Below are 15,340 nucleotides of genomic sequence, written 5' to 3' on the forward strand. Positions count from 1 at the left end.
GCCACCACACCCAAATACCAGCTAAGATCCCAGACAAGCCCACATGTGTGGCAGGATAGACTTTCTCCTACTACTTTCTAGCCCGCAAATAGCTAGCTGCTTCTTCTGGTATAACACCCCATGCCATTTATTTACAGTGGTCTTTTCTATTACCTTTACAGTCTATGCAACCTATTCCAACAGAAACATGAAGACCCCAGCTCCTGATGTAAAGAGCTGAAATAGCACTCACAGCTCTGACTCTACAAGCTGCTCTTTTCTTTTCCTCCCCTTTATGCTGCCATCCTATGCCTTTTGTACCATCTGAGTGAATGAGTTAATTAGCCTTTTAACACCCACCCAGCCCATCAATTGGGAGTAGTTCCCATACTCAGGTGTGCTCTGAGGTAACTAACTGGAGTTGCAGTGATCAGACTGCTGCCTCAGGTGCTGTTGCTCAGCACTCTGTCACAGTATCATAATATGATTGTGCAAAGACTTAAGTAAAAAAAAGTTGTGTGTGTATGCACGCATGTGCATAAAAATATACATGGAGGTTATTGACAAAAATGCGGCAGTAAAATTAGTATTTTGTACGATAGTTAGCTCAAAGTCCCTTAAATTACCTATAGTTCTAGGTGTCAAAATATGCCAGAAAATTTAGTTTTTGCAGAATACATGCCCATTAAATGTTTTACAAGAAGATAGACCCTGAAGATTCCTCCACAAAATGAATTCCTGAAAGCTGATCAACAGCAATTTAGTAGAAATAAGTCAGGAGTTCTAAAGTGGATAATGCCACTTCCTGTTAACCATACGAGAGGATAAAACTAGTTTTATGAATCACAAGTGACTGTTGATTGATAAAGTGTGGTTGCAGCCAATCTCAAAATCAAAGTTAAAAAATTAGATTGGAGGTATTTTAAAGTATTTGTTCTGTAATACAATGGTCCTGCTTTCCTCTGACAGAACACTGATTTGGTGAGCTAAGTACCTGATCAAGTGCTAATACCATGTAGGAAAACGTAATTTTATTTACTTACATGCATAACGTTAGTTGCGGGGGAGGAGGTAAGATCAGTAAATTTAGTGCAGCTAGGGGGATATTTGTTCAGTTAATGTACTATTTTCTAAAATGATGTCTGATTACCAAAATGCATAGTACAAATGGTAATCAGTGCCCCTTTCAAACCAAGTGCTAATGCTGAGTACCTCCTATCAGTTTAATCACAGTGTGTGATTCATACAGTAATGTGTCATAATTGCCCATCCCCAAAGTTGGCTTGAGGGTCCCATTTCATTTTAATATCACTGGACTTTAGAAATTACTGGAACTCAACATGGTTTCCTTGAATGTTGCATCCTTCATTGAGAGTTCTAGATGCATAATTAATCTTAAATAAGGTTATCATAAGAAGGGTGATTTTTTTTATTTAAAAAAAAAAAAACCTTTTCTGTAATAGGATAAAAAATTAATAGTAATGCTTTTAAAATTTCATATTGCTAGCTACTTTTCTTTTACCTTAAGATCTATTCTGATTGCAATCTCTTCAGATAATTAAATCTATTCTTTCAGCAGGGGTAGATTACCAGAAATAAAAAGCTTTCTGATGCAACTGTACACAGTTTCAGACACCAGGGGGTTTAATTCTCATTTTGATGCACAGGGAGTTGAACATATAAATCATTGCACATTGAGATGAAACTATAAATCTTTATTTATTTGTTTTTGAACAAACTTTAAAAAAAAAAAACAGAGAAAGCTAAACAACATATGGACTTGATGCTGTGCATTATTTTGAGAAACTACAGCCAAAGAGGCGATTTAAGATGCCACTTGGCATGCAGAATTTTCTTGACATTACTGAATATAAAGTCCCAGACTTCAAATTTTCAGATCCACTCACAGAAGTTAATGTACAGTTAGCTAGAGCAGATTGAATTATTCATTGTGAATAAATTCTCCCACAAACTGAACCCTTATTGCCATTTGTGAATTATTCGCTAACTAGTACTGGAGTTTTCTTATAAACATGTTTGTTATTCACAAAATGTTCAATGAATACTTTATGGGAACAAATCGTTTGGTTATCTGTGGATTTTGGCTGTTTGAATTCTCTCAAGGAATAGAAACTATACAGCCACACGCCACAGATAACAAAGAGTGGCTGCTTAGGAGGCAGAAGAGAGAATGCCTTTGGGAAGGTAAAGATCCATGCCCAGTGGTCACTAGAATAGCTGGATGAAAGTTTTCATGCAAAGCCTTTTTTTTTTTCTTTGCCAAATAACACAGATTTGGGGTGACCAAAACAATTCATAAATGTGAGTTTAATTAGCTTCATTGTCTACAATAAGGTTGCCAGGGATTTTAGCACTAGTCTCAATTAAATCACTGGTTGCACTGGCTGGAATTTTTGGCAAAATACCCTAGAGTAGTCAGAACTCAGGACTTTATTCTTTTTTAATAAAACTGCTGAACGATTCCATTATTTTATATTGCCTCTCTGAACTCCCTCAGGGAATTGCCTGTTTGCAGTCTTCCTTTTTAGTGGATTCACTGTTACACCAGATTCAGGTCTGTCCCTCATTAACAATAACTCACAACCCTCCAGGTGTGCTCCCAACCCTGATAGAAAGCTGCAAAACAAAGCTTGTTAAATAGATTACCAACCAGTTTTGAAAACACACCAAGCTCTAGTTCTAAAAAACACTCGGCTCCATCAACCATCACTTGGTTTTCAGCCATGCACTGCAGAATCTAGCACAGAATCTGTGCCTGTTGCTGCAAGCCCTCAGGAATTTCACATTTTATCACACTGTTGCCTTTCAGACCGGATCTTTATTCAGCTCTTTAATGAAAGTATTGTACTTGAAGACTTAGCATTTGTCTTTCACCCCCAGATGCAATGTGTCTGCCAGTCACAGATTTATGTTACTGGGGCTAGGGCTAGCAAACTAAAAATAGCTGTGTAGACATTTGACATATTGACTCAGACTAGAGCTTGAATTCTCAAACCCGGGGGATGGGATGTGCTTGAGAGCCCAAGCTCTGCCTGAGTTGGTACATCTACACAGCTATTTTTAGTGCACGGTCGTGAGTCTGTGGACTGGGCTGGGAGGCTCGCTCCCAGATGCATTATATACATACTCTGATAGGCTTCCCTATTAATTAATTGTATTGTGCAATGGGTAGGTTTTGCATCAGAGCTTGTCAAATGGTGCGAAGGGTGTTCTTGCTAGCACAGGTCAATTGTGTAGTATGTAAATGATCACTGGAAAGCTACCAAAGAGGGTTCAAGTTGCTTTTGATTCCGTTAAAGAACTGTCCTAATGAAAGCTTAACAAAGTAGAATACTTATTTCCACAGTAAAATGTATTTCCATACAGTGTTTGTGTATGAATAAGAAATATGTATTAAAAAAAATGTGACATGAGAAAGCAGAAAAAAATCCCATGAAAATAAGAAATCCCAAGAACTATCAGTTTTGGTCTCTTGGGAAGATCACTTCCAGATTCATGAACAGGTCTTTGGAACAAATGAAGTAGAGACACATATTACTCTGAACGAAAGACTTTTCAAATGCAGAATCTCCTAGCAAGGCATTGACTACACTGCGGTTATGCAAGGAAAGGGGTTGGGGTTAATAAGTTGATGAGTCAGATGAAACCATCAGATTTAATTTCCTTTCACAAGTTAATATACAGAATGAATGCAGCATCGGAATGAGTCCCATTCATTCAGGTTTGGGTGAGTCTTCTGGTTTCTTGTCAACATTGCCTTGCCTGTCCTGAAAACAAGAAGTGTCATCTTAAACATCTATCTTAGAGAAGAGAGAGGGTGCAGAGTAAGTCAGCCAACATGGTACTCAGCCTTAAGATTTGAATTTGAGGACCAATTAAAAGTGTTGGACAGATTTTCACTGAGAAAAAAGGCGACTGCACATTTTCAGCCTTAAAAGTTTACACAAAATGCAGAACACAAGTAGCTATCTTGCGGAGGCTCAGCTTGCAACTCCTGTGTCTTCTGTCTCTTTTAGTGTATCACAACTGGGCACCTTGCTCAGTCTAAGTGTCATGTCTCAAGCCATGCTCCTGGTGATAATGCACAACACTCTCAACAAATAGAAAGGTTACCAATTCATTTCCACAACTACTGTACATACCACGAACAGAAGCCAGGTTTTCTTTATGCTTAAAATGATAGATAGATGTGGGTGGGGACGGGGACGGGTTATCACTGGACAATTTGTTATGCAGAGGCCTTATTCTAAGCCCTGGTCTACACTAGGACTTTAGGTCGAATTTAGCAGCGTTAAATCGATGTAAACCTGCACCCGTCCACACAATGAAGCCCTTTATTTCGACTTAAAGGGCTCTTAAAATCGATTTCCTTACTCCACCCCTGACAAGTGGATTAGCGCTTAAATCGACGTTGCTGGCTCGAATTTGGGGTACTGTGGACACAATTCGATGGTATTGGCCTCCGGGAGCTATCCCAGAGTGCTCCATTATGACCGCTCTGGACAGCACTCTCAACTCAGATGCACTGGCCAGGTAGACAGGAAAAGAACCGCGAACTTTTGAATCTCATTTCCTGTTTGGCCAGCGTGGCAAGCTGCAGGTGACCATGCAGAGCTCATCAGCACAGGTGACCATGATGGAGTCCCAGAATCGCAAAAGAGCTCCAGCATGGACCGAACGGGAGGTACAGGATCTGATCGCTGTTTGGGGAGAGGAATCCGTGCTATCAGAACTCCGTTCCAGTTTTCGAAATGCCAAAACCTTTGTCAAAATCTCCCAGGGCATGAAGGACAGAGGCCATAACAGGGACCCGAAGCAGTGCCGCGTGAAACTGAAGGAGCTGAGGCAAGCCTACCAGAAAACCAGAGAGGCGAACAGCCGCTCTGGGTCAGAGCCCCAAACATGCCGCTTCTATGATGAGCTGCATGCCATTTTAGGGGGTTCAGCCACCACTACCCCAGCCGTGTTGTTTGACTCCTTCAATGGAGATGGAGGCAATACGGAAGCAGGTTTTGGGGACGAAGAAGATGATGAGGAGGAGGAGGTTGTAGATAGCTCACAGCAAGCAAGTGGAGAAACCGGTTTTCCCGACAGCCAGGAACTGTTTCTCACCCTAGACCTGGAGCCAGTACCCCCCGAACCCAGCAGGTGGAGAAGGGACCTCTGGTGAGTGTACCTTTTAAAATACTATACATGGTTTAAAAGCAAGCATGTGAAAGGATTACTTTGCCCTGGCATTTGCGGTTCTCCTAGATGTAGTCCTAAAGCCTTTGCAAAAGGTTTCTGGGGAGGGCAGCCTTATTGCGTCCTTCATGGTAGGACACTTTACCACTCCAGGCCAGTAACACGTACTCAGGAATCATTGTAGAACAAAGCATTGCAGTGTATGTTTGCTGGCATTCAAACAACATCCGTTCTTTATCTCTCTGTGTTATCCTCAGGAGAGTGAGATATAATTCATGGTTACCTGGTTGAAATAGAGTGCTTTTCTGCAGGGGACACTCAGAGGAGCCCATTCCTGCTGGGCTGTTTGCCTGTGGCTAAACAGAAATGTTCCCCGCTGTTAGCCACAGGGAGGGTGGAAGGTTGAGGGGGTAGTCACGCGGTGGGAGGAGGCAAAATGCGACCTTGTAATGAAAGCACATGTGCTATGTATGTAATGTTAACAGCAAGGTTTACCCTGAAAGAGTGTAGCCACTGTTTTATAAAATGTGTCTTTTTAAATACCGCTGTCCCTTTTTTTTCCTCCACCAGCTGCATGTGTTTCAATGATCACAGGATCTTCTCCTTCCCAGAGGCTAGTGAAGCTTAGAAAGAAAAAAAAAAACACACTCGCGATGAAATGTTCTCTGAGCTCATGCTGTCCTCCCACACTGACAGAGCACCGACGAATGCGTGGAGGCAAATAATGTCAGAGTGCAGGAAAGCACAAAATGACCGGGAGGAGAGGTGGCGGGCTGAAGAGAGTAAGTGGTAGGCTGAAGACAGGGCTGAAGCTCAAATGTGGCGGCAGCGTGATGAGAGGAGGCAGGATTCAATGCTGAGGCTGCTGCAGGACCAAACCAGTATGCTCCAGTGTATGGTTGAGCTGCAGCAAAGGCAGCTGGAGCACAGACTGCCACTGCAGCCCCTCTGTAACCAACCGCCCTCCTCCCCAAGTTCCATAGCCTCCACACCCAGACGCCCAAGAACGCGGTGGGGGGGCCTCCGGCCAACCAGCCACTCCACCACAGAGGATTGCCCAAAAAAAAGAAGGCTGTCATTCAATAAATTTTAAAGTTGTAAACTTTTAAAGTGCTGTGTTTAAAGTGCTGTGTGGCATTTTCCTTCCCTCCTCCACCACTCCTCCTGGGCTACCTTGGTAGTCATCCCCCTATTTGTGTGATGAATGAATAAAGAATGCATGAATGTGAAGCAACAATGACTTTATTGCCTCTGCAAGCGGTGATCGAAGGGAGGAGGGGAGGGTGGTTAGCTTACAGGGAAGTAGAGTGAACCAAGGGGCGGGGGGTTTCATCAAGGAGAAACAAACAGAACTTTCACACCGTAGCCTGGCCAGTCATGAAACTGGTTTTCAAAGCTTCTCTGATGCGTACCGCGCCCTCCTGTGCTCTTCTAACCGCCCTGGTGCCTGGCTGCGCGTAACCAGCAGCCAGGCGATTTGCCTCAACCTCCCACCCCGCCATAAACGTCTTCCCCTTACTCTCACAGATATTGTGGAGCATACAGCAAGCAGTAATAACAGTGGGAATACTGGTTTCGCTGAGGTCTAAGCGAGTCAGTAAACTGCGCCAGCGCGCCTTTAAACGTCCAAATGCACATTCTACCACCATTCTGCACTTGCTCAGCCTGTAGTTGAACAGCGCCTGACTACTGTCCAGGCTGCCTGTGTATGGCTTCATAAGCCATGGCATTAAGGGGTAGGCTGGGTCCCCAAGGATACATATAGGCATTTCAACATCCCCAACAGTTATTTTCTGGTCTGGGAATAAAGTCCCTTCCTGCAGCTTTTGAAACAGACCAGAGTTCCTGAAGATGCGAGCATCATGCAACTTTCCCGGCCATCCCACGTTGATGTTGGTGAAACGTCCCTTGTGATCCACCAGAGCTTGCAGCACTATCGAAAAGTACCCCTTGTGGTTTATGTACTCGGCGGCTTGGTGCTCCGGTGCCAAGATAGGGATATGGGTTCCGTCTATAGCCCCACCACAGTTAGGGAATCCCATTGCAGCAAAGCCATCCACTATGACCTGCACATTTCCCAGGGTCACTACCCTTGATATCAGCAGATCTTTGATTGCGTGGGCTACTTGCATCACAGCAGCCCCCACAGTAGATTTGCCCACTCCAAATTGATTCCCAACTGACCGGTAGCTGTCTGGCGTTGCAAGCTTCCACAGGGTTATTGCCACTCGCTTCTCAAATGTGAGGGCTGCTCTCATCTTGGTATTCATGCGCCTCAGGGCAGGGGAAAGCAAGTCACAAAGTTCCATGAAAGTGCCCTTACGCATGCGAAAGTTTCGCAGCCACTGGGAATCGTCCCAGACCCACAACACTATGCGGTCCCACCAGTCTGTGCTTGTTTCCCGAGCCCAGAATCGGCGTTCCACAGCATGAACCTGCCCCATTAGCACCATGATGCATGCATTGGCAGGGCCCATGCTTTCAGAGAAATCTGTGTCCATGTCCTGATCACTCACGTGACTGCGCTGACGTCGCCTCCTCGCCCGGTATCGCTTTGCCGTGTTCTGATGCTGCATATACTGCTGGATAATGCGTGTGGTGTTTAATGTGCTCCTAATTGCCAAAGTGAGCTGAACGGCCTCCATGCTTGCCTTGGTATGGCGTCCGCACAGAAAAAAGGCGCGGAACGATTGTCTGCCGTTGCTCTGACAGAGGGAGGGGCGACTGACAACACGGCTTACAGGGTTGGCTTCAGGGAGCTAAAATCAACAAAGGGGGTGGCTTTACATCAAGGAGTATTTCAGGCAGGACTTCACGGAGGGTTCCAATAAGAAATGGTGCACCTAAGTTATCGTTCTTATTGGAACAAGGAGGTTAGCCTGGCCTCTGATTGATACATGGCTAGATTTACCTCGCTGCACCTTCTCTGTGAGTGACTGCAGTGTGACCTAGAGGAATGAGTCCCCTAGACAGGGGAGGAGGCAAATGAGTACAAAACAAATCTGGTCTATTTCTTGTTTTGACCCACTCCATCTATCTTTTACATCTTTGGCTGGCAGCAGATGGTGCAGAAGGACTGCATGCCATCCACATCTCATGGCTGCTCGGCAGAAGATGGTACAGTACGACTACTAGCAATCCTCATCTCTTGCCTGCCTGGCAGAAGATGGTACAGTACGACTGCTAGCAGTCCGTATCGCCTGCCCGCTCACCATAAGACGGTTCAATAGGACTGACTGCAGGACTAAAGAGAATGACCTGGTCAAGTCACTCCAAATTTAGTCCCTGCACCCATGTCTGCCCAGGCGCTCCCAGCCGACGTGGCCAGGAGCACCTCGGACACGACAAGGACGACTACCAATCGTATTGCACCGTCTGCTGCCAGAAGGCAATGGGTTGCTGCTACTGTGCAGCAAAGCCGTACCACGTCTGCCAGCACCCAGGAGACATAGGGAGACGGTTACCTGAGCAGGCTCCATGCTTGCCGTGGTATGGCGTCTGCACAGGTAACTCAGGAAAAAAGGCGTGAAATGATTTTCTGCCCTTGCTTTCACGGAGGGAGGGAGGGAACGGGGGCCTGACGATACGTACCCAGAACCACCCGCGACAATGTTTTAGCCCCATTAGAGTGCTCCATTGTGACTGCTCTGGACAGCACTCTCAGATGCCCGATTGTTTGCCGTTGCTCTGACGCCGGAAGGGGCGACTGAGGACACGGCTTACAGGGTTGGCTTCAGGGAGCTAAAAATCAACAAAGGGGGTGGCTTTACATCTAGGAGTATTTCAGGCAGGACTTCACGGAGGGTTCCAATAAGAAATGGTGCACCTAAGTTATCGTTCTTATTGGAACAAGAAGGTTAGCCTGGCCTCTCATTGATACATGGCTAGATTTACCTCGCTGCACCTTCTCTGTGAGTGACTGCAGTGTGACCTAGAAGAATGAGTCCCCTAGACAGGGGATGGGGGTGAAGCAAATGAGTACAAAACAAATCTGTTTTGATCCACTCCATCTATCTTTTACATCTTTGGCTGGCAGCAGACGGTGCAGAAGGACCGCATGCCATCCTCATCTCTTGCCTGCCTGGCAGAAGATGGTACAGTACGACTACTAGCAATCCTCATCTCTTGCCTGCCTGGCAGAAGATGGTACAGTACGACTGCTAGCAGTCCGTATCGCCTGCCTGCTCACCATAAGACGGTTCAATAGGACTGACTGCAGGACTAAAGAGAATGACCTGGTCAAGTCACTCCAAATTTAGTCCCTGCGCCTATGTCTGCCCAGGCGCTCCCAGCCGACGTGGCCAGGAGCACCTCGGACATGACGATGACGGCTACCAGTCGTACTGTACCGTCTGCTGCCACAAGGCAAGGGGTTGCTGCTACTGTGTAGCAATGCCGTACCGCGTCTGCCAGCACCCAGGAGACATAGGGTGACGGTTACCTGAGCGGGCTCCATGCTTGCCGTGGTATGGCGTCTGCACAGGTAACTCAGGAAAAAAGGCACGAAACGATTGTCTGCCCTTGCTTTCACGGAGGGAGGGAGGGAACGGGGGGCCTGACGATATGTACCCAGAACCACCCGCGACAATGTTTTAGCCCCATCAGGCATTGGGATCTCAACCCAGAATTCCAATGGGCAGCGGAGACTGTGGGAACTGTGGGATAGCTACCCACAGTGCAACGCTCCGGAAGTCGACTCTAGCCTCGGTACTGTGGAAGCGCTCCGCCAAGTTAATGCACTTAGAACATTTTCTGTGGGGACACACACACTCGAATATATAAAACAGATTTCTAAAAAACCGACTTCTATAAATTCGACCTTATTCCGTAGTGTAGACATGCCCTATGTTGTCCAAAGTAACATAACATAACATCAAGGAAAGCTGAAGACAAACAGATGGGTACAAAGTGGACTGCTTAGGTTAAAGGGACTTGCAAGAAGAGTTCTGTAAGGCAGGTAAAGTCATAGGTTGGCATGGCAATGAGCTGAAAGTTTCTAGAAATGGGAAGAAATATTCATAATTGAAAGCACCAAAATGTGTCTGGAATGGTTAATGTTAGTGAGATTAGTGACCCTCAGATAAGCAATATCCAGGAAAGGGTCACAACCTAAATGGAAAAGGGGTGACAAGATTGGACACAGCAAGCTTTACTATCGTGACTGACATCCCCACCATCTCTGGGACCCTCGGATCCACCATGACTCCAATAGGCCTTTGCCATCCTGATCCTGAAAGGCATCCTGACTAGACCAGGCAAGAAAGAGGAAACTGTTGACATCACCCCCTCCACTGGCTTTGGCCAAATCCTGAACACTTGGGATATAAGGATAGGGTTCTTATTCTCCCCAACGCCTCCCATTTAGTGACCTCCAGATAAATGTCCAAAAACACCCCCTACCTTATTTCTCCTCTTTCCACTCTCTCTTCTTTTGTATTCCATGTAATAAGAATGTGGTTGAGCCACCCAAGACAAGCCCACCTTTACAACACTGCTGTAAGCCTCTGACCAAGAGGAAGCTAAAGCAACACTCTGGTACAAGTTTACTAGGTCTCAGAATGGCTGATAAGACCATGTGCTGAGTGTCAATGTTTCTCTAGCAGCAAGGTTGCAAGTGAGAGTCAGCACCAGGGCTAGAAGCTGCATTTACTCTTTGCTGTTCTTCTTTTTGTCTTTTTGTGTGTTTCTTTGGTTTTGTCTTTTTTTAAAAAAAAGGGAGGATCAGCATCAGCAACAACTGTTCTAGATGAGCTCCAGATCATCTCAAGTAACATTTTCACTTTACCCCCAAAATAAAAGAGTATCTTTGATACCATCTAAAAAAGCCTGTCAAACAGCAGGTTTCCCCCGACAAAAGATGTTAAACAACAAAAAGGAAAAGGGAATAAGGAATGCCATTGAATTGAAAGTCTTACTTAATATTTTACATTTCACATGTTTAAAACTGTTTTTCTTTTTCTGTATCTTTAATAAATTAAAAAAATTAACGGTGGTTGTTACGATGGAAATAAGCTGGCATAACTTGACACAAAACCCTGGACCACACTTAACTGTTTAGTGTTGTAACAGTGAACAACAACTTCATTAACATCTCCCTAGACAACCTTCAACCTCCCTTATCAACGCAACAGATACCCCATACCCCCAGATTTTAAAACAACCAAAAAAAAAAAAAAAGCCACCACCAAGCTAAGGACTCCATTTCAGGATTTACAATGTGCTTAGTACATGGTGGAAGTTTAAGGCAGGACTTTATGAGAGTAGTTAATACTCTGTAGATACCCAGGACACATGTGCAATAGAGATGACTAAGAATCAATACTAATGTAAACCTCCTTTTATTTATGAAGCCCTTGGTAACCTGAAACAATATACAAAATGCCAGTTTCTATTTTAAGAAATCAGAGTTCAATACATAGATGTGTAAGTTTTAAAATTTCATACCCAAGGACTATTTAAAATGTGAACTTCATAAGAGATATTTCAGGGATCTCATAACCATTGTCATGGAGCATTCATGTTTTCAAAAATAATTAAAGCCAAAGTTCTTGGATATATCTTGACAAGGTCATCTGAAGATTATTCCCTGAGCAGCATTGCCTGAAAAAAAGAAAGAGTGTGAATTGTAATTACTCAAAGCACTGCAGAATAAAGCTACAGTAAATTCCTTCACAGTTGAACTGAACTGTTTAACACATGGAAACTCTAATTGACAATTCTGTACCAAAGTGTAAATTTGTCAAGGAAGGATACACAAGAAGTTTTTTTTAAAACATCTCAGTGAGTGCTGTTGTGATTTGGATCTATTACTTCTGAATATTGCATGAAGCTGACAAGCACTTGTCATTTAAAGACCACATGGAGGCATTTAGTTTTCCATTTAGACATAATAACACATTATGCAAATAAGCTTGCCAAGGAAAGCTGGAGGCTTACATGAAATAAACTGTCAAACACCAGTTGCTAATAAATGAATATTTCTGTATAGATTGCCTTAATTTGGGGAGTTGAAAAATAAATGTGGTAGATAGAATATCTTACTTTTGTAAGCTGTATAGAAGTTCGATGCAGAATTACATGTAGTGAAATTTTAAACACAAAATGAACACTCCTTGCCAGTGATGAAATTTGTCTTTTCTGGAAATAAGTTGAAATTTTAATAAGTCTGTAAAACACTTCAAATACATGACAACCTGAAATCAAACCAAAAAAAAAGCATTTTGAGTTCATGCCATATGAATAAGAAAATCAGGAAAATCACTGGGTTCATCTGTAGTGCTCACATAGGACCCAGTTTAGCCAACCCCCGATGAAGCCAACCTCTTCACTTTGAGCGATCTCTCATTCCTTTATGAACTACCAGCACATCTTTTTTTTTTTTTTTTTTTTGCCAGCCAATGAGGCAGGATCCTTTCCCTTTTGTTATTTTTTTAAATTTGTCAGTGTTTTCAGTGCTAATCGAACTAGCAGGATCAGGCACGATGCCTGGCCATGCGCTATGAAAGCCAATAGGAGTTTTTTCCAGTGAGTACAATAGAAGCAGGACTCATAGTTCACGTTAGTGTAGATTATGTAAACTGTCCCGCTGTTTTTACTAGTGCATCTTGATTCTAACCTGCAACATCCCTGATACTTCAGTTTTGGGTCTTTCTTGAGCAGAGGACTGCCAGTCATGCCTAACTGCATGGCATTTCTCTGATATGTGGAGATCATATTTCTGTGATAAATGGAGACTAGGATGAAACTATCAAATTTATTATTTGTGACATAAGCATAATTCAAGAACTCAGATCTCCAGCACCTGGACCTCAATCCTTGGTAATGGAGACATCAGATAAAATTATTTAAAACAAACACCACGAAACAAATAGTTCAGAAAATTTGTAATGGGATCAGAGTCTTTCAGATCCAAGTAAATGGTATGTTTCCAGCCCACATCAGCAGTGAACGAATGAATGTTTGGAAGAAATTAATCAAAGACAGATTACCTCTTTAAAATCCTTGCAACCTCACCCTAACAAATGTATTTTATCAATATGGTAGAAAAACCAAATACCTACCCATAGAAGTGTGGCTGGCAAGAACAAGAGAATTATGATACGGTAGGAATGACTTACTTCCCATAAGCCAGATTGTATAATATTAAAGTGAAGTAACTACATTCATATTTGTTTTTTTTGGTTAGTATAAGTTCCCAAGCTGAATATTTCTCTAATGTGATGTCAAAACACTGAGGGATTAACTTATTTCTGTATTCTATAATTTAAGAAGAATACAGATGGTTCCCGGATTCAGAGAACATTCTATGTAGTTAAACCTGTGTTTTGGGGTGTAGTGGTATCTCATTGCTATTATTAGTTTTATTCTTGAAGCAGAAGTTGCTAAAAAACAGGTCTTAACTAAAAACAGGCAGTTGTGATCAGGCTCCATTCATGCAGGGCAAAAGCTTATTGAAGGATATTGATTTTCAGCTCATTCATTGCAGAAATAGCCTACTTACTAAACATTTAATCTTGTTTTTGAAGGCAAATTCAATTCAACAGACAGTTTTGGTGCTAAATTTAGAACTTCTCTCCTTGTTTCTATTTTTAATAATGAGAATAAAATAGAGTTGTTTCTATGTTGGCACCTTCTTCACCCTTTAGGAAACTACACTCTAAACTAATACTGTGTGTCAGAAATCCAGTCTTAATTAGCCTAATCAAATAACATTTCCACTTTAGGGAAGAAGGATTAGAGTCTAATCTACTAAAACGGTTTCAGACATTTATATTTGAGTAACTGTTTGGGATGTGACCAATTTTTTTTGTGTGTGCTTTTTAAATTAAATAGCTCAAGGATAATTTTCCTCTTTTCTGGAAACTGAACTGAAGGATTTGATTTTCCACTGGGCACTTTAAAAAGGAATTCATTAAATTTTACTTTACAAACTAATGTGCATGTGGTTTAAGGTATGGTACAGGGGACGCTTTTATCAAGTAAATGGCATGGCCTCCTCTGGTTCAGGTAGGGTGGTTTGGAGAGGCCAATGGCTTGCTAGTTAAAGATATCACATGATGAAGTTGATGCTTGAAGTGATCCAACCAATCTTTAATCACTAAGAAGTTTGAGGATTACACTGTCCTCCCTGCTGAATGATTGAGGAGGATGTTAGCTTTCATTTGAAACCAAGCAGGCTACGCATTTTAGAATCCCATTGCAAAGGAATCTTGATACACTTTAAGACTGTCACCATCTTCAGTTATTCTATTCAAACAACTTTGTCAATTATTCACATTCATTCACTCCCAAACTGCAAAGGATTTAAATAAACTGCCAACTATTTGCAGTAGGAACTCATTACACACAACTGGAATAGGACATTTTTGTTTTATCCAATGTATTTTTTGTGGTCCCACATACATGAAGGACACCATTAACACTCAGAGGCATTTGAAAATGTATTTCCTTGTGGGGACTTTGATGGCTATCAAATAAGCAGGGAATTTATGCTGTTTCATAGCTTGGAAGCGCCATCAAATTGAGTCAATGAAAATACATCCATTTGTATAATATTCTCATCACTTTTGGTACAAAGCAAAAGTTGTCTTGGAGTTTTCATTTAGCTACTTTAGCTGTTTCTCATTTATTCTGAGATAACAGTCCACTCCAAACTAAATCTTCTGATCAGAAAAAGATGATGATTATTTCTCTTTCCAAGAGACAATCTTTTCTTTGAAGCCAAAGCTGAGACAAGCTGGTCAGTTTTCGAGCAGACTAAGTTTTCCTTGACGAGGCTCTTTGGTCAAATAAATGAAAAGAAAAAAAACCCTGTTGGTTCCTGCTCATAGAACATGGCATTTATTTTCTGTGGTAGTCAAAGTCTATAATTTTGCAGACAATTCCCTTCAGGTTTTGCCAGAGTAAATGCAACATTTGAACACTAGAGGAGAAACACCAGGAAAGTGGTCTTTCTGCTGCTTGCAGGGTTGTTACTTCTGTGAAATATTGAGGGATTATTAAAATGGAAATGTAGTAAATGGAAAGCATAAAATACTGATATCAGAAGCTGAAAGCACAGTAAGGATCACCATGAACAATTTTTCCTAAAAGGAGATAAACATGGGCTTGATTCTACAAGTTGCTGTGGTTCTGATCCAGCAAAGCATTTAAGTAC

At 42.6% G+C, this 15,340-nt stretch overlaps 1 long non-coding RNA gene across 1 annotated transcript in view; it reads right to left on the reverse strand.

Annotated features, from left to right (window-relative positions):
• Positions 1–11,570: 11,570 nt before the first annotated feature.
• The window catches only part of LOC140916056 (uncharacterized), a 93,296-nt gene continuing 89,526 nt past the window's right edge, over positions 11,571–15,340 (reverse strand). The window contains exon 3 of the long non-coding RNA XR_012160406.1: positions 11,571–11,784. This is a non-coding gene — a long non-coding RNA (uncharacterized lncRNA). The remainder of the gene's footprint in view (positions 11,785–15,340) is intronic.

Source organism: Lepidochelys kempii, chromosome 8, assembly GCF_965140265.1.
Source record: "Lepidochelys kempii isolate rLepKem1 chromosome 8, rLepKem1.hap2, whole genome shotgun sequence".
Taxonomy (NCBI): Eukaryota; Metazoa; Chordata; order Testudines; family Cheloniidae; genus Lepidochelys; species Lepidochelys kempii.